This window comes from Podarcis pityusensis (assembly GCF_964106645.2).
Source record: "Podarcis pityusensis genome assembly, chromosome: 2".
NCBI classification, from domain to species: Eukaryota; Metazoa; Chordata; class Lepidosauria; order Squamata; family Lacertidae; genus Podarcis; species Podarcis pityusensis.
In genome coordinates, this window is record NC_138029.1 from 62,601,392 (window position 1) to 62,624,434 (window position 23,043).

At 43.1% G+C, this 23,043-nt stretch overlaps 2 long non-coding RNA genes across 3 annotated transcripts in view; one reads left to right on the forward strand and one right to left on the reverse strand.

Moving 5' to 3' along the window:
• The first annotated feature begins 728 nt into the window (after positions 1-728).
• LOC308469256 overlaps positions 729-23,043 on the forward strand; it is a 96,758-nt gene continuing 74,443 nt past the window's right edge. Inside the window, exon 1 of the long non-coding RNA XR_013982059.1 lies at positions 729-1,138. This is a non-coding gene — a long non-coding RNA (uncharacterized lncRNA). The remainder of the gene's footprint in view (positions 1,139-23,043) is intronic.
• LOC308469247 overlaps positions 9,679-23,043 on the reverse strand; it is a 100,977-nt gene continuing 87,612 nt past the window's right edge. Inside the window, exon 4 of one of the 2 annotated variants that reach the window (XR_013982048.1) lies at positions 9,679-9,852. This is a non-coding gene — a long non-coding RNA (uncharacterized lncRNA). Of the gene's footprint in view, positions 9,853-12,922; positions 13,064-23,043 lie in introns of those variants that run through there. The other variant, XR_013982049.1, reaches the window with a different exon arrangement.

Here is a 23,043-nt window from a genome sequence, read left to right on the forward strand (position 1 = left end):
CCGGCAGCGCTCGCCCTGGCGCATCCGCCCTCCTGCTGCTCCTCTCCAGCGCTCGCTGAGCGGCCGCTCTCCCCGCCGAAGGCAGCAGAGACACCAGCAGGCGGCTGGCTGGGAAGCGCGCGGCGTGCGGGAGGGAAGTCCGCCTGATTGACAGAGGCGCTGCTGCTGCCGCCGCCGCCGCCGCCTTCGCCGCCGCCGCTTCTGCTGCACAGCCCAGCCTCGCCTGGCCTGGCTCCGGGGAGGCGGTGGTGGCGACGTCGGCGTCGGGCGCAGCAGCTCTGCCCTTTGCTTGGAGCCTCGTGGCTCCCGGCGCCCGCTGGGACCAAAGTCTGCAGCCGCTTCCCGCTACGGGACACTTTTCTCCGCCACGGCTTAGAGGCGGTTCCTGCGGGATCCTGACCATTCCCCACCCCCGCCCAAGCCAACAAAACCCTGGCTCTGCTGCTCGGAGGAGAGAACGCACAGGAGGGATTGCACCAAAAGAAAGGGAGAGAGAAACACCTCGGAATCTATGAAGTTGTTCGGGAGCGGCTGCTGCTGAAAGGAAGCTCCTGATCTAGCAATCTCCCCCCCCCCCCTTTTCCTGGGATCTATAGTCAGTTTGGAACGGGTGCGCCTGATTTCCCCCAAACTCAGAGATGTGTTTGCTCTCATGATCACCCCCACAGAATAAAACTTTGGCAATCTTGTGGTGTTGGGGCTTCTTCCTCCCCACCCACTGCCCAAGAACCCCTCTTATGTTCTGTGGATCGTGGTGATTACCTCAAGTTATTAGATTCCCCTGGACTTTGCATCTGACTGCACGTTGCACCAAACATTCTGGGACCCCTAAGATCTTGGTTTTGGGGATCCCAGCCTACAGCAGGGAAAACCCTACCACCTCCTGAAGGTTTATCAGCCCACCCCCTATATTTCAAAACTTAATAAGTGTTTCCTTGTTCTGCATGGAGAATCCGCCTGCCCTATCCTAGTTTCACACACAACCAAACTTTCAACAGTGATCTTTCCTACACTTTAGTTAGAGGAGTAAGTCCTGCAGAATTCAGTGGGGCAGTTCTCGGTAAACACATCATAGGATTGGAAGAATAAAGAGCTGGAGGCAAACGGGGAGAGAGGGAGCGGGCACAGATCTTATAAGGTGGGTTCAACTTAATTCACTCTTCCTCATTTCACAGTCTTCTACCGATCAAATTTGCATTTAAAAACAAATGGAATCACACCCAGATCATTGCTGTGGCACTGAATTAATTACTTTAGTCTGCAGCAGGGATCCTGCAGAATCTCAATACTGTTCATTTGTAGCCTAAGATTTTTCTTCACGTTGAAATGCCTGCATTAACTATAGTGGTACATGCTTAATTCTCTTCCCCATTGCTATACATTCTTTGAGTGTGATCCAACCAAAGTAAAATACTTTTGAGCCCCACTGGTTTTAAATAACATGCTTAAATTATTGTCACTGAAGCCCAGGGGACTTCAAACAGCCTAGCATCCTAAGCACATTAACTTGGAAGGAAGTCTCTGAGTTTTATGGGACTTCTTCCTGGAATAATTTCATTTAGGTTACTTAACTTATGTGGGTTCATAGCCCTTCATTTAGCAACAACCAGTTGCCTTTGGTTTAGTATAAGGTTACCGGATTTTTTTCAATGAATCCGGGGACACTTTTCAACGTCAATGGATTTTGTATAGGGACTGATTTGTAAATCTGGGGACTGTCCCCGGGAAAGGGGGACGTCTGGTAACCTTAGTAGTGATTCTTTCTAAACTTGGGTTTTATAAGACACCTGGAATGGGTTTTCCCCAGAAGAGGCAGTAGTTTCTTCTCTTGCCCTCTTCTCTGCCTGCTCCAGTTTTAGTCCCCTCCCCCACACTTTTGGTTTAGACTCCAAGCAAAATTGTGTCCATGCATCATTGTTCTGAGCTCTCTCTTAACACACATCTACATAATGTTTGGCAGAATATTGTCAGAGAAACAGGATTTTTATTCCTTAAAAATACCTTGAAAACTCAACCATTTGATAGAAATTGCCCAAGTCCAACTTAATAATACTTAAGATATTAACAGTGCTTTAATGTATTCACAGGGCTGCATGTGCATTATCTAGTTATAATGTTAGGAATCTGATATGAGAAATTGTAGTAGAAGTTGCTCCCAGTACCAGTCACCACATGGAAGCAGCTTAAGGTCCAAATAGTTGACTGTTGCAGAAGCTAAGGCTCAGTAAAGCATTTCCAAACGTAGATATATACAGCTCTTAGGCTTTTGTAGATACAGATACATACAAGTAGAAAGTATCTCTGTTGTTCCAAATAAACTCCAGCAATTCAAGATGTAACACTGGACAAATTACACCAAGAGACTAACTAAATCACAGACTAACCAACTGAGCTGACATACATTAATCATAGATATAGTCAGTGCATTAGGTCATTACCAACTGACCTTACACCTGCGCTTACCTCATCCATTGGGTGATTTATGCACATGCAGGAAATTAACCCTTATGTTTAGTTACTCCAACATAGCCAGCCATTTGCCTACATCAGCAGCCCCAGCTGGAGCTTCCAAACCAAGTCCAAGGGCAGTCCCACATACAGCACATTGCAGTAATCCAGGATGGGATCAAAGGTTGAACCTTCCCTCCCCGTACATTGTGGTCCTGATTCACAAGAGACCACCAGCACCACCCCAAGTTTACTATTATAAGAGTAGCCAAGAAGTTACTTAGTTTGACTTTCAGAGGTTGGATAAAGTCTCAGAAACCTGTGCTTTTTGGCACCACAAAATCAGCTCTAAGGCTGCTAATTCAAAGTGTTCAGAAATGATGTATCAAATCAACCAAAAGCACTGTACTTTTTTTTTTTTTTTAACAATGGGTGCTTTGTATTCATGTTTCTTTCTAAGCCTTCTGAGTACCCTGCAAAGCCACAAAGGCTAGATGCTTTAAAAATAATAATTATAAGATTCTGTCAATCATACTCCCAGCCTCTTAGAAACCCCTGAAATTCTGAATCTCACCAATTAAACGACAGATGCTGCCAGCTCTGCTCTGGTGCTCTGTCCATGCAAGATAACTATGTTACTCTCAATTTAGCTGGTAAATTTCTGCTTCTGCCCTTCTGGCCTGTCACTTACAATCCCTCAATCACTTTTCCTATAGTCAATACCCCTAATTTGTGAAGAGTTTCTCTTGTAGTGGTCTGTCTCCTATCTGAAACGGATACATTCCCGAGTTACAGGATGAGCTACATCCTTGTAACTTTTCATCTTCTGTAGCATTTGGCTCACTTGCCTGGACCCAGTTTAATGGCCCATAGCAAATGCTTGATCTTAATTGTCGCTCTATGTTTCATCTCCCATCATCGTTCATAAAATATCGTTGTTACCTTATCTTTCATCAGCCATCTGTATTTAATGATGGGTATAATTGTTTTTTGATGACTGGTACAACTCCCTACACCACTCAGTTCCTCATGTGCTGCTGATTTACTGCCTTGGTATTAATATTCCAGCCCTGTGATGTATCTCAGGATGTTTTAGAAATATCTGCTTCCCTTGTATAAATATTTGGATTAATTTAGCTAATTATCAGTGGAGCATTTGATTATCCTCCTAGGAAATGTTGCTATTTGCTGCTGCTGTCTTCTTGATTATATCTTTATTTAGTCAATGAGAGACAGATAACAAGACAAAGGGGTTTTTTTTTGGGGGGGGGGGTTTACAAAAAATATTCAGTGAAGATTTTACATAGAAAGAATTCCTTGGTCCATCTCAGGAACAGTGCCTTATATTAAGTCAAACCATTGGTCCATCTAGTTCAGTACAGTCTACACTGACTGACAACAGCTCGCCAGGGTTTCAGACAAGGTGATGCCAGGCTTGGTCCTGCTAGCAACCCTAATTTTGGATGAGAAAAGGGAACGGCAGTAGAGCTAGAATTCTAAGACTTCTGTTTTACATAGCAAGACCCCAATTCACAAAACAACAGACAAAGGTGCACTGCCAGCTGGAGGGCACAGGCACCACTGTAGTCACTTCTTAGGCAACCAGGTCCAATGGCACACTACTGAAAGGATGCTAGCCACTGGGGACGGGAACTAGCTTAGTGGTAGAGCATCTGCTTTGCATGTGGAAGGTCCCAGGTTCAATCCCCAGCATCTCCATGTAGGTCTGGGAATGTTCCTTGCCTGGAAACCTGGTGGGTCCATCACCAGTCAGTGTAGACACTGCTGAGCTGGATGGACCAATGGTCTGACATGGAACAAGGCATCTTCCTATGTCCCTATGATGACTTGCTGAAGGGCCAGCCAACCACTCACTGCAAGCTGCTTTATGTGTGGGAACCAATGCTGCCAATGCTAGTCTTTCTCAATCCTGGTATTTTGATCATAGCACAGCAGCTACGAGGTACACCAGACTCAGCAGCATCAAGCTGTGGTTCCAGCCTCCCAGCCCAGCTCTGCAGACTCAACTTCCAGTTGCACAGTGGTTACACTGCCTGACTCCTATTGCTCCTAGGACTCTCGCAGGACCATAAACAGTTCCTGCTTCTCCAGCTACAGTGGCTGCCTTCTTCCAGTCAGTGGGGCCCACACATTGCTGTGGCCTATGGAGGAAGGGCCAGAATCTCTTTGGTGGGGTTTTTTTTAAAGTCTTGGCTATTCTCCCATACTTTAATGCTTGAATCTTGTGTCTTGTCCTTGCCCCCACCCCACTTGCTTTCATGCTTGTGTGTGTGTTATACAGAATAATTGTGCTGACGAGCTATAGTTCATCTCTAGGAAAATGTCTGATAAAGCAAAAAGAAAGAAAGTAAAGCGGGGGATCTTCGCATTGAATAGGTTTGCATTGGGTTCCATGGCAGGAGAAAGGCAATAATACTGTATAAATAAAATAACTGACCTCACTAACCCAACCATTTCTTAAATAATAAGCACTCTCCTAAAAGTGACATCTGCATTAGCTTTCCTCTTATTTCTTTTAAAGTTTTAGGCCATTTCCTCATTGCTTGCATTTTCTGCCTGGAGACTCAGGTACAATTGTGTGGTTTTGGTTTGACTTTGTTGGGAAGACAGGATCTGGGGAGGGGGAGCTTGACAAGAAAGGAGCTTGACAAAATGTGGCTTTTGGCACCTTCAGAAAGCAGCCATTTACCGGTATATGACAGCAGCAGGGGCCGACTCCAAAATAAGTCCTTAAAAATTAGGCTATGGTGCCCCAGAGCACATAACAAAGGCTGAGTGGGTTTTTTGTTTTGTCATGAAGGGAGACATTATTTCTGTGGTCCTTTGGGCTGCTTCATAATGCAATGCTTCTAGTAGCACCAGAACAATGGCCACCACATTCACACATGGCCATTCTCACACCTAGCTGTCCAGCACAGCTGTTGAATCAAAGTGCTACAAAACAGCCTCTTCTTTCTAGTCAGACCTGGAATTTGTCCTTACTGTGCTGCTGGCTTTCTGCCTTTCTGTTGTCTTGTAGGCTATCAATGAGGTCAGAATGTTATATTTTTGGGAGAGTGGCCACTTCCTGACCCCAAAATGGCTCCAGAATTGTTAGTAGGAGCATGGCAGGAGAGTAGGGTCATCATGTTATTAGTTTAAATAAGTTATTATTTAATAGGCATTTGAATTCTTGCTTTCTTTAAATGAGGATCATATTTTATTTGCTTCCTCTATTTTTGTCCTGCCCTTCCTTCAAGAAGTTCAGGGTGGGCTACATGGTTGCCCCTCCCAGTTTATCCTCACAACAAGCCTGTGAGGTAGATTACATTCATACCACCCATTTAAGACACGTTATTTTAAAGCACATATAAGGCATGTGACTTCTACCAAAGAATCTCGGGAACTGTAATTTACTCCACATGGAGCTTAACTCCAAGTGCTCTTAACAAACTACAGTTCCAATGATTCTTTGGCAGAAGCCAGGTGATTTAAATGTATGATGCAGAACTGATGGCTGAGGGAGAGTGTGAATGTCCCATGGTTACCCAGTGAGCTTCATGGGTTCCTCCTGGCCCTGTACTCTTCATAAGTCACTGCCGCATCCCCAAAGAGAAACATCATTCCTGCTCAGCTTCTCCATGCTGTGCTGCTATGAAATGCACAGGAGGAGCACATATGCAGCCAAAACTAGACCCAATAATGGGGAGTGGATGGATTCGGACCTAAGAGGTTGCCTTATTTTGGGTCAGACCATTAGTCCATCTAGCACAGAAATACCTGTTTTGACAGGCAACTGCTCTCCAGGTGTTTGAGGGCTAACCTAGTTCTTAAAAACCACAAATATTTCCAGTCCTATGATTGTAATATGGTGTGTTTATTCTCTAGTGTATTCTTGTGCTAGGATATCTTTGTAATCTCCTCATCTGAATTGTAATCTGTAGAAGAGCAGGATATAGATAACAAATAACAATGAGCTATCTAATCATGTTGGCTGGAGATGCCCGGGCTTGAACTTGGTACCTTCTGTATGGAAAGCATGCATTCTGCCACTGAGCCATGAATGACCTCTCCTCAGGGCAGGAGAGATTAATGGAGGAGATAAAAAATGGTGTTGTCTCAAACTGCTAGGTTGTGCAACCATAGTGCCCCTGTGTTACTGAAATCACGGTGACTTTGGATTTTCGTGGGAGCAGGTAAACGCTCAGCAAATATTGTTCATAGCCACTAAAATCTGACCATCATTTTACATCTTCAGATAATGGTTGCTATAGAGTTTCCCGTTTTATTGTGTGTGTTTTTACGTTTTAAGCTCTTGTAGCTGTATCAATTGTCACAAAACAATGTGCAAGCCTTCAAGCTCTCCAGAACGCTCTACCAGGTGAAGGCAGTAAACAAAGTGGGGAGGAGGGGGAAGAAATCCACCTTGGCAAATAGGTACTGATAGATTTATCCTCCACAAATTTGGCTACTATTTAAAGCCCCTTTAAAGCTATCTAAGCCAGTGGCTTGCACCCCATTTTCTAGTAGTTGAATTCCATTAGTGAATTATGTGCTCTGTGAATAAGTTACTTCCATTCATCTGTTCCGAATCTGCAATATCAGAATAACCCTGTCTTAGAATAACAGAATGGTAGAGTTGGAAGGCACTCTGAAGATCATGAATCTGACCCCACTGCAATGCAGGAATCTCAGCTAGGTCATAGATGACAGATGGTCATCCAACCTCTGCTTAAAAATCTCCAAGGAGAGTCCACAACCTCTCATGGGAGTCTGTTCCACTATTCAATTGCTGCCAGAAAGTTCTTTCTGATGTTCAGTTGGAATCTCCTTTATTGTAACTAGAATCCATTGGTTCGGCTCCTAACTTCCAGAGCAGGAGAAAACAAGCTTGCTCCATCTTCCATGGAGATATTTGAAGATGGCTATCAGATCTCCTCTCAGTTTCCTCTTTATCAGGCCAAACATACCCAACTCCCTCAACCTTTCCTTATAAATCTTGGTTTCTAGACCCTTGAACTTGGTTGCCCTTCACTGTACATGTTCCAACTTGTCAATATCCTTTTTAAATTGTGGTGCCCAGAACTGGACATAGTACTCCAGGTGTGGTCTGACCAAAGCAGAATAGAGTGCAATTGCTATATATTTGTCTTTTTCCGGAGAAGGGCATGATAAAAGGTGATGCATGGATTGATGGCTGTGGTCAATGGATAGGGCAGTCAGATTGGGCACTCTGTTAGGCACAAGTTGATGAAGATGGAAAATTAAGGAAACAAATTTGGGATGCATAACAAAGAAGCAATTTGCACCTGGAAACTCAACATCCTGGTGCAAGCACATTCTTGTTAAAGAATGCAAATTCATGCAGAAGGTAGTTTGGTGCCCGCAGGGAGGGAAGGGAAATTGCTGGATGTTTCTAATTACCTTTACTCATTTCCACAATGCAATAAAACCACTTGCATGCAGATATTTAACTTCTAGCAATTCAGATGTTGACTCTAAGCATAACCTTAATAAGCAGGGACAGAGTTCATTTTGTGACCAGGGAGACAGCAGCCTCCTCCTTTGGCTGTTTAGCCCTGGATGCTAATTAGTGTGCCATGAGGCCTGAGGATCCTTAACTTTACACCATGATAAACAGGAAGAAGAGTTACTGCTGGACTCAGTACGCTTGAATTTCTGCCAGTCTGAAAGACATCTTAGGGAATCAGCTTCAAGGTCACAATTAGACTAGATGGACAGAATAATTGCAGTGCCCACATTTGCAAAAAACTGTTGCCCTGTTACTGGCTCCAAGACAAACTTAGGAGCACCAACCCCCATTTCCAGCATGCAGCTGGGGGTCCGTTTTGGAGCCACTGAACCAAATCACAGCTCACCAGGCCTTCAGTAAATTTCCTATTTCCACTGCCTGCCTGAGACTGCAAATACAGGCAAGTGCAGTACTTTAGCTGCCAGGCTGTATTCAGCACGATGAGATGAAAGTTGTGCTGGGAACTGTAGGCAGCCTCTACAGGACTGCAAAGGTGATAGTGAAGGGTTCTTGCTTCTGTTCCTCTCTGCTTCTCCTTGTTGTCCTTGCTTCTACATCAAGTCCTTGCCAATCACAGGAGCATTTCAGCAGCAATAGCAGTAAGCATGGGGGGGGGGGATGGAAACATGGGGCAGCAGGGAGACAATGAACTTTCTGTTTGCTTTTTTGGGGTGCTATGCATAAATTTTTGGTACGATGGTAGTTTATTGTGTTTTCATTTAGTGGAATGTTTTCATGCACCTTTCTCGTACAAATGGGGACTTAAGGCAGCCAACAAGAAGTCGCTGGGACAAAATTAAAACAAAGGAAAAGCATCAAGAAACACAAACAACAACAACAAGGCACAAATGTTCAAATAAACAAACTGACAATTCCAGCAGCCTATCTGCCAATCCAAAACAGGTTTTTTTCTTTCTTTCTAAAACTTGATAAAACAAAACTTCAGGTACTCAAAACTCTGGGAGAAAGGATGGCCTTTGCCTAGTGCCTTTGAGCCTACAAGAAAATGAAGAAGGTGTCGGGAGGGTCTCTTGCAGGAGGTTCCACAAATGGGGCGGAACCATAGAAAAGGACCTCTTTCACACCCAGGGAAGTATCTCTAATGATGCTCTCAGCAGTCAGGCACATCCATAGAGAAACAGGCATACCTTCAGGTACCCCTGTGTCACAGCATTTAGTGCTGTAGGGGTTCAGGTTCAAAATGGCTCACTAAACTAATGAAGTGGTACTGATCATCTTTTCGTTTCCACACTGGAGCATCATGCCATTTTTGAACTAATGTGAAAAGGTGAATTCCTCTCCTCATAAGAGTGGCAGTGGTAACTCTGGAATGTCCAACTGTCAGAGGAAAAACAAAATGTCCCGTGCACTTTCCTCCATCAAACAGATACTCATTCTTTGAGAACAAAAGTCGCTTTTTGAAGTTATAATCCATCTCTGTTCAGGAGAGCAGTTTGTGCATTTCATCTTCCAAATCAGAAAAATCATTACACAGCAACCCCTGAAAGACCTTTTTTTTAGCTTCCAGCTCTGGTTAGAAAAGATGTTTTGATTGTGTGGACAGAGAAGTCAGTCATCAAAATTAGATAAGCTTTTAAAAAAAACAAATAAACAAATGAAACTCCGAAGTCTTTATTTCTTGTTTTTGTTCTATATGGAAATGATTTGTTTGGGCATATATATATATATATATATATATATATATATATTCTAAAGTGGTTGATTTAATTTAATGGGGAGTTTCCAGATGGGCTGCATCCAGTCCTGTTTTCTGCCATGGTCTCAAGCTGTCTGGAAATCCTGCTATTGAAAGGTCTGTTGCAGGAAGAGATAGTGCAGCCACTACCTTGTGCCTTCCACTGGTCACTTTCCTGAGATAGGGATGGAGGAGAAACACAGTTGAGACCAACACCACATAAAGAGTACCGGTACATAGCTGAACAGAGATTTGCATGCAGGTCTGTCTGATTTAGGGGCCAAACTAGATGAGATGACATTCACACAATTAGCACTTATGTGAATGGCTTTACCAAAGCAAATTGAAGACATGGGGGGGGTCCCCCAAACTGGTATGCTGGAAAGTGCAGGGGGCTTTACCGTGGCTCCGATCTGGATCATCCACCCTTACCCACCCGCTGTTTGCAATGGAAAAATCTCCAATTCATGCAGCATCCATTACCTTATGCAGTATGCAACTACACTGACTCCTTTTCCTAACTTTCATCTTGTATTATCAGGTTGTAAAGAAAAAGTGATATATTTGGTGACAGATCTAGGATAATAAGCTTGTTTACATCCGCTAATTCTGTAAGCATGCTCAAATATAAAATTGTGCATTTCACCTAATGCCAAGATGGGGACAAAATGACTAGGCAGAAAACAACAGGCAATCTATATTCAAGCTGAGACCACTTCACAACCCAATTCCTGCATGCATTTGCTTATTTCATAAGGCTGGGGGGGGGACTTTCATGGGATGGGGGTTTCACTGTGTGCCATTATCTCTGGCCATGTTTTATCGCTGATTCATGTTTTCAGATATACTGCAGTTGCGTAGTCAGGCCTTATCATCATTTCAAGAATCAAGAGAGAGAGGAACAGAGGGAGGAGATTTATAGAGCAAAAGAGAGAGTGTATGTCAAGACAGATAAACAAATGGCAGGCTCTAAGAAATCCTTTCAAACCCGGGAGAAGATGAAAATGGAAACTGAGCTGCTTAAGACCTGTTTAATGCATTTTTATGTGACTCTGCTCTCACAGATCTGGACTGAAAGAAGTCCACCTTAAATAGCAGCGCCACACTGAACATGATTAGGGAAAGGGGAATTACGGGGACAAGAAAACCTCAGTTAATGGAGAAGAATGAATATTATTTCATTGATTCATCTTGGTTTCCTCACACCCTGTATGCATATGTCACTTACATTTTGAGTCCTTCATTGACTAGTGATGACTTTCAAAATTACAGCAAGCTGCACTGGTGCCATAGGATAAGGTAGGGCAGTGGTGTGTATAATGAACATATAAAATAAGATCCTTTTTCCACACTGCAGTATGATAGGTCACATCATGCTCTGCATGTGTGGCTGTGTTGCACTTTTTCCTCTGGGTAATGCACTACATCAGGCAAGAGCTTTCTTTCCTCCATTTCACATGCTGCAAATAACATTTTTAACGGTCAGAGCCCCCTTCACTCTGTCATTATCTCATGACTTATTCACACTTACCTTTCCTCCGCATTTTCTAGGCATGGCCTGCACTTTAAAACTCCATGTCTGGAGCCTTCCCAACAAAACCCACCCTTTACTGCTGAATTGGAGCAAACAGCAATCCATAGACAATCCAAATTCCGTTTGTTGCACTTCAGCTTTAAAGAGCAGGTTTTCACAGGGAAAGCTCCAGGGAGGAAAAAAGGAGTGCTCAGACACAGAACTTTAAAGAATAGACCTGTGCCTGGAAAGAGCACAGCAAAAGGTAGGTGTGGATAAGCCTTTAATTTGGGTGAACTCCTTAGGCAAGCAATTATCTGTCAGTCCCACCTATCCATCTAGGGTATGGGGCTAATGATATTGACGTATTCTATTGTATTGTTACAGGGATAATACATGTGAAGCACTCTGAACAATCACAAAGCCCAATATATGCTAAATATTATTACAAAAAATCTTAATCCAGTCAAGCACCGTACAACATCTGTGCAAGGAGGAACTGCACAGGGCTCAACAGAATTCTGTCCCCACCATTGCCACAATTGTGAGAGGAACTTCTGGCACATGAAGGCAATATGGAAACAAGTGGGAAATCTTCCTCATCCCCCTCTGTCTTTGCACCAGCCCTTGCAAGCAACTAACGCTCCAGGGAATGGGAAGAAGGCTTCTATTGGGCCTTGTGGAATTTTCTCATTGCTGGTGCAGTTGGGAGAGCTACTGCGAATGCTACTGAAGCAATGCTTTGCAAGACAAAATGGTGGTTAGATAGCCCTTCAACACGCACGACTCTGAAATACATTAGATGTCTCTGAATTTATTGTTAGTCCTCTATTTGAAATGACCGAATGTGGGTGGGTGACAACTTTTTACTGAGTCTGGAGAGTTTCTCCAACTAAGGTAGAACCACCTTGTTGCTGATGCCCAGCAGTGTTTGGATTTTAGCAAAGCTGAATTCAACACTACTACAGGATGCTATATTGCACTCTTCTGTAACCTGGTGTCTTCCAAATGTTTTAGACCACAACTCTCATCTTCCCTGACCATTACCTATGCTGGCTGAGAGTGATGGGAGGTGTAGTCCAACATGTGTGGAGAGCACCAGGTGGGAGAAGGCTGATGCAGTCGGATGATATAAAATAATGACCACTAGCTTGCATACATTGTGTCACCATTAGACTTTGTAAGGGCAGTACCAGATGCTCACATAACCGTCAGAGGACGTGCCTTTCCAATGTATAAGTATTGGGGAGAAATGCATTGTGCAATCTCAAAAGGGAAGTTTTAATAACAGAATGTGACACGGGTGGAAATCCTGAGGTGTTAGATTTGAAGAGAGGCTGTGAGGAACAAATAATAATAATAATTTCCGTCTGAGAAATTCTATTGTTACATAGAATAAGAAATGGAGACACAAGTGGTGCTTTCATGTTACCAACAGATATTCATTTGCAATGCTGAACCCAGTTTTCTGCAGTGCTGCTGCTGTGGGTTCCACGTGGCCAGCCTCTTCAACGGCCTCCTTTAATTAGCTGGCACCAGGCCTTGGTTCCAAGATAGGAAAGTAACATTTAAACCAGCCAATCACAATAGAGCATGAAGTGTTTTAAGCCTTCAGAGCCAGATTCACTTCAGTATAATAAACAAAGACAATTTTAAAGGATATATGCAGCATCTGTTTGTTTAAAACCCTACATCAAGGGATTTTTTAAATAAAAAAACTCCCCAAACTAAATCCAATGATCTATTTTATTTTGAATATGAAGTATTCATCTTCAAAGAAGCTTAGCCACCCTTCATTGTGCAACTTGATCCTGCATCTGTCAGTTTTTGTTCTGCTATCTGTTGTAAGCACTTTCCTGAGAGATGCCTTTCTCTGAAAAGGATGGAAGAAAATGAAAGCTTTATTTTCAAGTCAGGATACGGGGGCAGACATTTCCAACTGAGACACAAATGATGGGTGCCAGAAAATTGTAAAAGAATTCAGGAAGCTGGTGAGGCTTGTAGACCTTGGCAATGGAATGGGAACCTCGACGTAAAAGAAAGCGTTGAAAGAGTCTGGGCCAATTTCCATAACCCCAAATTGGCTATTGTTACACAACTTACTAATGTGTTTTATAGGTGGTCATGCAGCTGCTAACCCAGTTAGCTGAAATGTCTTGGGAGCTTTTAGGCTTCTCAAGTGCCAAGCTGACACAGGTAACAAGCCGTCTGGCAACCTACCTCTAAGGCATCTACAACTGGCGTTCATAGGTGACCTGATGTGTTAAGCTCTGGACCCTAGCACTACAGTTAAGTGTGGAATAATTTATTGTCTAGGAAGAAAATATGCATAAAACAGCTGAATTTGTGGGCTACAGCCTTTTCTTCATTGTAATGAAAATCATAGCCATATTTCCTCGGCAAGGTATCCTTGCTCTTGTAGTTCTGCAAATACTTTTCTTTAATAGAAAAGCAGTGAGCACTGGACGGTTTTAAAACATTCCACAGGAAAACCATTAAGCAGTGGTATTGAAAGTATGTTTTATTAGCAATGCTAACAATCTTTACGACAATAATGGAGAAAGCCAATGTTTCCATATGTTGAAGAGAGGAAGTATGGGTAAATAGACAGATACTTATAAAACAATGAGAGTGGGGGTTTTGGTCTAACATTCTAAGCATGCATTCCAGCCTCACTCCTGAAAGTTGCTTAATGAAATTTCAAAGAGATCTGCTGTTTGGGAATTCTTGTTTCTTTGCTGCTTAACAGTTAGGTTAGGCCAAGCCCACACACCAAGCTTATGGAATTAAGGGGCTAAAAAAGGGTATTAATCACAGCTTATTTGCCATGCCTTCCCCTCTGTACAGATTTTGTCCAGATGCTGTGGGGGAAATGAACTCACCAAGCAAGTGGCATGAGCAGGTTAGTCCAACACTCCAGTAATGTGAGAATTCCACTTTCCCCTGGGAGCATTAAAGCATTCTGGATGGCATCCAGAGGTTAATGGGAGCAATTCCATTTAGCCTGATCCCATGCATAGCTATAAAGCATTTCAACCAATTCCTAACTAGTAGCAATAGTTCATTGTTAGAAGCAAAAAATCTTTGCAATACCCTTTCTGTGAACTCGTGTGACTTGTTAATGGGTGGCACACCTATGTCAATTTACCAAATCAAACAGTTTCATAAAGTTGGCACCTTGACAGTACTATCCCATGCACTACCACCACTGAATTCAATTGCATCTAGGATTTCAGCCTCAATGCAGTTAAGTTTTAAAAAAAGTCTTTCCTGGTTTTTGGAATGTGGGGGGGGGGGGGGAGTGTGATAGCTTAGAAATCTGAAAGTACATGAAACCTGCATATTTCCTTAAAAGACAGCCCAGTTGTGTTCAATGACATTTATGTGCACTTACATAGAGTAAGCCCCACTGAAAGTGCTAGGATTCTCTTGAGAGCTAAACTACATGCGATGCCATTCACATTTTCTTTTGCCCTTGTGTGATTGGTTGATTTTTTAAACAAAGAGCTAGCACAAGTGAGGAGGAAGCTGGATTGGAACTGTGCTAGTCCATTTGCCCTTGCTGTGGTCCTGGTCAGAATCAGGCCCCTCATGTTAACTGTGGGAAGAATGGGAAGAAAATTGGAAGAAAACCATGTGAACAATGCCACTTCTTTCTTTGGCCTTGAGCTGCACTTTAAATAGGAAATAGAAAAGGAGCCTTCCAAAAATCTATTGTGGTTGACCACCTGCAGGGATGTAGAGACTTCCCTGAAAAGGAAGCAAAGGGCTATAGATATGAGAACCATACACTAGAATTGTGGGTGGAAGGTGCCTGTCTTGTCACGCTGGTTGGGATTAGAGCCAGAAGTCATCTGGAGGTCCATAGGTTCACTACCTCTGATTGATGGAGTAAGACTCATCTAGACAAACAGACCCTCTCACTACCACCACCATTCAGACCTTATTAGACATGATGGGCAAGAACTGAGCATGTAGGACAACTTCCTTGTCCATATTCTTAGGCTGCAGAGAACGGAACTCATCTAAACAATTGCAACAAGCTGAAGGAGCAACTGAACAGCACCCAGTGTACTATCCAGGCAGTGGCGTAGCGTGGGGGGTGCCAGGGGGGCCAGCCGCACCGGGCGCAACATGGGCGGGGGGCGCGCTCGCACTAGCAGCTCTCTGCCCCTACTAAAATCCACGGGTTAGGGAGCCCGCGCTTGCTCGGCTTGGCGAGGAGGTCGCGGAAGGGGGAGAGCGAAGCCTTCTGCCGCGGGCAAAAAAAGGAGAGGAAGCCGGGTGGGCGGGCGGGCGGGCTGGCTGGCGGGGGTCTGGCTGCGCCTGCTGCTGCCGGTGCAGGGCAAGGCAAGCAGAGCGAGGAGGAGAGAGAGGGGAAGGGGGGGGGAAGCAGCTAGGAAACGCTGCGGTGTGGAGGAGGAATCAATTAAGGAGAGAAAGCGAAAAGCCTTGGAGAAAGGGAAAAAAGGAAAGAAAAGAGGCAGCTCCAGGAGAGCGCGGGGGAAAGAGAAGCCTCGCTGCTGCTGCTGCTTGGGAGAGTAAATTACTGTACTTGCCTTGCCCCGGGTTAGGGGGCGCAAATTATTTGCCTTGCCCCGGGTTAGGGGGCGCAAATTACTTGCCTTGCCCCGGGTGCTGATAACCCACGCTACGCCGCTGTATCCAGGCTACAGTAAATGTGATCACTTTTATTTACAAAATGCTTCACAAATAGAACCCGCCCACTGTCACCCATCTTGAGTGTAAACAGCTTCTATCACATGGAAAAGATCTGCTGGGTGGAAGGAAGTAGACAGAATTTTTGCCACCTGCACTGTTTCAGAATAGGCCTTAAAGTGGACTAAATCCCATGTTTTGTTGCACACATCCTGAGTCTTCCTCCATTTGCAGCCTAGATGTTTCCCCTTGCTGCTTCATTACCATAGAATGATTCTCTTTTCTCTACATCAGATAGGTGCCAGTTGACGTTTGCAGCTGATATACCTAGCTGGTAAGGGGGATGTTGAAGATGAGTCACTCCTGTGCTCCTTCAAACACTTTTGTGTGCACTAGACAATCTTTTTCATCATTTCACAAAAGATAAAATGAAAAGTTTGAGCGCGCGCACATACACACACACCATGTCCTCATGGCAGTACAAGATTAGCTTCCATTCTGTTCACCTACAGAACAGATGTTCAGTTTCCTAGTCACTTAAGCTCTTGTTGCAAGGCTGCATAATTTACATCCCGCCACATGCATTAGAAATGATAACGATGGGCAACGGAACGATTAACAGATTAAAATGGTTTTACAGCACATATGCAAAGTGATTATAATTTTCTGCTTCTATCTGCTCATACTGCACCCCAAATGCCTGCAACTGAAACATCACTGAGTGGATGAAAGTGGTGCCAGAGTGCTAGTTGTGCTGTGGGTGTGCCATCAACAACATCAAAGACCCCATCCACTGTGGACATCTCCAGTGCAAGACTTATCAAAATGAAAGGGAACTGCAAGGTTTCCATTTATTTCCACTGGTATTGTGTGAGGAGGAGCGTTTCAAGTGGGGCTGCACCACGAATGGTGGTCACATGGATACATTGAGCAACTGGATACGTCAGATGCTTGGGATCCACAAGAACATGCCCCCAAACCAAACAAAACTATTTGGAACGAAGTAGGAAACCAAAAAGAAAATGAATAAATCGCTAAAACTGAAAAATATTGCACAAGAACTTATTCATATTTGTAAACTTAATATACATATTACATGATAATACATAATATAAAAACACTGACAATTTTCTGACAAAATTCCTAAATTTAAGTATAAAGACAATAAATATGATTGGATTCAGACATAGCTACAAGAGAACAGTAGCTGTAAAGGCATTACAGCTTAACTAAATACCCAGTCCAGATAACTTTACATATGAGTTTTAGAAAGCACTGAAATGAAATACAGTACATAAAGATAACTGGTTAGCTGGAAATAAACCTAGTGATAAACACACCTGAAGAGTGTAATTAACATCTTAATTAACATCTTAATTAGCTCATCTTACCTGTTCTCTCTTTAACTATTATTTATTTAATAATTTAAATATCACTTTTCATGTAAACAACCTTCCAAAGTGGTTTATAAATAGAGCTGCTAACATACAGCTTCATTCCCGCCCCCCTACCATTTTCAGCTGGTAAGGCAGAGGATATGCTGAATTGGTGCCTGCCCACTACTATATTTCACTTGTCAGTTCAATTATTTCATCATGCCTTATCAGGAGTGGTAAAATATTGGGTTGGAACCAAAAGAAGTTATGTCACACTTTAGCCATGTTGAAATCATACCTAACTTAAACCTATATGTGTCTATTCAGAAGTCCCATTGCGTTTAGTGGGGCTTATTCCAAGGAAAGGGTTATAGGACTATAGCTAAAAGTATAGCTCAAAGAACACATGGTAGAACACAAGTATGTTAGAACACATACTGTACTTTGCATACAAAGTTCAAGGCTTGGCTTCTCTAGTTAAAGGACTTGAGTAGCAGGTCTGGGAAAGATCCCGGCCTGAAATCCTGTTGACAATCAGAGTAGACATGACTGGGTCCCACATGTGCAGTCATGGGAAATGCTGCATATGCCTTCTTCCTTTTGAGCATTTGTAACCATAAGCAACTGGCAGTCGCAAATATCTAAGGTATCTTTTTCTTTTATGAAGGCAGAGTTTTGCTACTGTGGAAAGGGAAGCCAAATCTGAAAAAGCAGAGATGTTCAGTAATTTACACCTCTGTTTTTGCTAACAAGATAAGGAGAAACAGATTCTGTCTAGAGCTGCCAAATCACAACCAAGAAATCACATCCAGATTCACAGCTACAAAAGAGGATACATCCATTGCTTCTTCTGCCCTCCTCATCCACCTGTGACCTCAACACACACACACACACACACACACACACACACACACACACCTGATAAAATGAGGTCCTGGGTTATTCAATCAGCTGTGCAGTGGGACCAGGGAAGGAGTGGAGCAAAGAGAGAATTCACGAGATGGATGCAATCTCTAGCTTGCAACCCTAAATATCATTCCTAAAAAAAAAAAGCCTAAATTTGTTATGTGCCCATTCTGCAATTAAATTACAATAAATACTTAGGCCCCTCATATGAAGAGATACAGCAAGAACACTAGGAGTTCATTGTGTCGTTCTTTAGTGCACTCTGAGGCATGTTCTAGCTTGATACTGCTAGTTAGACAAAATGCCTGTCTGGCCATATGTACAAAGAGCTCAGTCTGTAAAGAATGCTCTCCAGAGCTATTTGACAAGATGATGTTTTAATCAGTATTGGATTTTCAGTACAGGGCATGCAGTGAATAGTTATTTTTCCAAATGTCATGGACGAACTGAGAAGCAAATCCTTTCAAAAATTAGCAAAAGCTCTCACAAACTGAAAAAGAATGTGATCATTTGGTGAGTAGAACAATATGTTGCAGAACAACAGAATATTTCATGTTCAGGTGATATGTCAATAAAAATGTATTTTAGCTGATTAATCTCTTGAAATTAAGATGGTTAATGTGTTAATTGGTTAGAACAATTATAGCACCTGAACAGTGAAGATATTGGTGGTTCTACCAAAATGACACTCTTGTCTTAACATCAGAAAAATAATAGACGATTGGGAAAGACATTGTCTGTCACAAGAAGCCATTACTTAATGTACAGCAGCCCTATCAGTACTTTCAAATCTCATCTCAGCTTTGAACTGATTTAGGTGGCCTTTAAAAAGTCACTCTGACGCCCCACGATTTTATCTAAATCCTGACCTCTATAGCCTTCTGAAAAGCAGTAGCTAAGAGGACCATTCCTAAAGGAAAGGGATCTGGTCCACCTCTGCCACCACCCACCCCGAATTGGGGCATAGCACAACCTCAACTGCATTGAGGTTTAGTATCAAATGAGCCTCCTCCCCTTTCCAACAGTTGCAAGAAACAGCAGGAAGAGAGATTGTCAGCTAATAGAAAAATGAGTCCTTTGTGTGGTCCAAGACAAAATTTCAGCATTCTCAAAGCAACAATCCTAAGTATAAACTGCTACACACAGTATAAAAACTTGCAGCAGGGTGATAAATTTGAGGTTGCTTATTCAATAAGAAGGTCCTTACCACTGCTCTTTTTGATATTCCTGTCTACTCCTCCACTCCTGAAGCTTTCTGACTCGGGTGATTTTGTTTCTTGTGTTCTCCCTCTAGCAAGTCTGTGAGATTTCCAGGGTTCCCTCCTCTCTGATTCTGTCATGCCTTTTGCCCTCCTGATCCATCGTTAAAAAATTTCTCTCAAAGCTGTCATGCCCTTTCTAGCCTTGACAGTGCCTGACCTTCCTACAGCATGCAATCCAAGTTGAAAGGCTATGAGGGACAAGCAGAGGTGTCATGAGATGAAAGACAGAGGACCAGCTAAGATCAATATGGAATAGGAAGAGTGACTTACAAGGTGTAGGGAGAGGTTTTCATGTCCTGCAATAGAGAAGACTCAGGGAGAAAGCTCAGGAAAGGAGTGCAGGAGAACCTCTGATAGGAGATGCTGACACTCTCTTAACACTTCCTGAACGCCTACAGGCTCCAACTCCAGACAAAGTTCAGGCTGGTGATGTCATAACAAATGGCTCTGCAAATCAATTTTCTGACAGTGTCCTAATTATTTTGAAACAAACATTGAAGAAGATCATTTTTAACCCTCTTCTCCACCACAATAAATTAAGCAATAAGGTCACACCATGTAGAAAAATATTAAAACCGTGGCTACTGGCCAGGCCTACTTTCCCTGAATACAGCCAAACTGTGTAAAAGTTGTTCTTGGGGTGCTTCCACGCATATGTTTATTGTGGGGTGGGTTCTACTAATCCATTTAAATCAGGATTGGGGAGTCTGTGGCCCTCCAAATGTTGTTGGACCCCAGTGCCCATCAATCCCAGCCAGCATGACCAATGCCCATGGATGAAGGGAGTTGGAGTACAACAAGATCTTGAGGTCCACAGGTTCTCCATTCCCGATGTACATTTTTCACAGTGTTCGCATTGGCATCAAAATGTCAGCCTAATTCCTCAACCCTGCAACCCCCCACTTAATCCAGATTTATCGTTTCTTGGGGAAACCAGAAAAGGTAAGAAAAACCTATTGCTCATGAGTTCTGAAGCATTTACAATGTTAGAGTTCCCCTATATGGAAGTACCCTTGAAGAAAACTCCAAAGTTCACCAAGATCAAAACATAGCTACATGTGCAAAAGGTAAGTTACCTTCTGCATCAGATGCTTACGAAAAACAGAATCAACAAATGATGGGCCTGTTCAGCTTTGAGCTTGAACGCACCAGCTGCAGCCATCTCATTCATTCCTTAAAATGAAGGACATAAGAAGAAATGCCAGATCAATAGATAAAGTCACATGCATGCTTCTAATCCCACTCAGAACAAGTAGCTCTTATTTGACTTTTATGCAGAGCCAGAGCACCTTTTTATGACTCCTAGTAATTCTGGAAAGATCTGGGGCGGGGAGCAGGAATTCAGTTAAGAACTCTTCTATCAGTAATAATATTCATACAGAGTTTAGGAACAATTAAGTGGTTCACCTCCCAATTCCTTTAGGTGAGGACGTGCAAGCCATGGGGAACAAGAGATTAGATGTTAAATATACTTCCCAAGAAACACCAAAAACGCCTGTTAAACATTCCAAAGTCTGTTTTGGTCTGTTCTCGTATACATGGTCCTCACAGCCACCGTGCCTTGTCATGCCTTATTCCATAAGCAGGGATTAATACAATTCTGAAATAGCTGATAACTTAAGTCCAAGTCTGTGTGCCCCAAGGTGCTAAAGAACTGCACAGACCCTTTCTAGAAAATAGTTTGTACAGGGTGTAGGTCACACAAGGCTACCACTGTACATTTTCCTTTTAATCGCCTATGCATTGCTTAAGCATGGGGGATTTGAAGAATTCCTCAAAGGCTCAGAATATTCATGTGTATTTCACTCCTTGCAATTTTTGTAACAGCTTTATATATAAATTACCTGATTAAGTACAAAGCTGAAATCACCTACGGTAATTAATGTATGTTACACCTGCTGGTAAAGAAAAAGAGCAAATACTGCCAAAAACCTGGAAAATAAAGACATCCTTGACGTGTAGAGCAGGAGCAATCCGCTGCTACAGAACTGAGATGCACTTTAAATTGCAGCTTTCCACATGGGATCTGACTGCTTTTCAATTTTAAAAAAATTCTCCATCATCCCACTGCCCCTTTGACGTTCTGCTGCTCAGCATACAACCTGGCCATGACTTTTCCTGTGGCAGCTGTGGCAGCCAGTCTATTCAGTGGTGGTTTTTTCAATAACTCTTTCCCAGGTCTATCCACCATTCATGAACATACAGTAAGATGATGGCCCAGATTCAACGTTCTCTGACCACCAGCACAAGGGCTATCATACAAGTGAGAATAAAGGCTGTGCAATACAAAATTAAGTGCAGCAACAGGAAGTATTGGAGCTACAGCAACCTGTTGCATAACCAGCCATGAGAACTATACTGGCTTTCTGTACAGTCTCTCTCGCAAGCCATTCCACTAGCACAAGCCATTTCGTTACCACATCTAGTCTCCCAACCAAGCTACTTTGCATTCCTCACGCTGTGTTGGGCTTTGAGCACTGACATGTACCTTGACGAACAGGCAAAGGAGGGAGGCAGCCCACCAGAGGTCTGGTAGTAAGAACTAACCACCTGGAGGGTAGTATTCTACATTGTTGACCTGATTACATATTTTTGCTGTCTTCTTCATGCTATACAATTACAATTTCTTGTGTTAATCTGTGGGTAAGAGGAATTCAGTGCCCAGTCAATGAATTACAATCACTTTGATATGTGTATATGTAGCTTTAAAAGATATATCTCCCCAGTTTGGGGGCTTGTCAGGAGCATAGGAGCCAACTGCAATAATATATTTGAGGGGGCTCCCCCCCCCCCCCGGTTGATGGACATTGCCATTCAAATGGTGTGAACACGCTGCATCTTGTGATCGATTATGCAGGGCAGGGCTTACCTGACACCCCCCCCCCCCGGATTTTATTCAAGTTGGCTTCCCTGGTGAGGAGACTGTGATGGTTTTGTATCCAAGTCACTTTCCAGAACATCCCTGACATTTCCTCTCTTTTTTTGGCCCTTCCGACATCAGGGCTTTCGCGGATCTGCTGGTGGCAAGGAGGAGGAGCCAACACTGGACCAGCCCCTTTTTCCAATATCAAAGCTCTGCCTCTGATGCCAGAGTGGTAGATGCAATCTACCCTATAGCCCTTGAGGCAGCCTCTGGTGGATCATAGAATTGCACCCTTAAAGCACGAACAGTTCTAATATCTAAGTTTCCTTCATGCCCAAACCACATTGTGACTCTCCATCTCCATTTTGTCATACTGCAGCCCCACTCCAGCATCCACATAAGCTAAGCTTTATTCCTGTAAAGACTCCAGACATCTCAATTTCTTGTAATACAATACTGAATCGCAGAAATGTTTAAGGCACTGGAGTGCAATTCAAGGCATCTGGTTTTCATTCCCAGTTTCACCTTCCTATGCCTTGCACAGCCTTGAAAAGGCTTCTAGCAATGAGTCTGAAAAATGGGGTTGGCCAACAGTTTCCTTTCTCCTGTTTCCTTTCGCAAAGGACGTCTCCTATGTCAACTAACAATTAAGAAAAAAGATGATTTCTCTCAAAAATGCAAGCCTCCGAAGGATAAAATGTAAACACCCTTGAATTTACTGTCTGGGTTATGACACACTGGCACACTTTTCAAAAGCAGAAAGCCGCACAATTTTTTAAGTCTAACT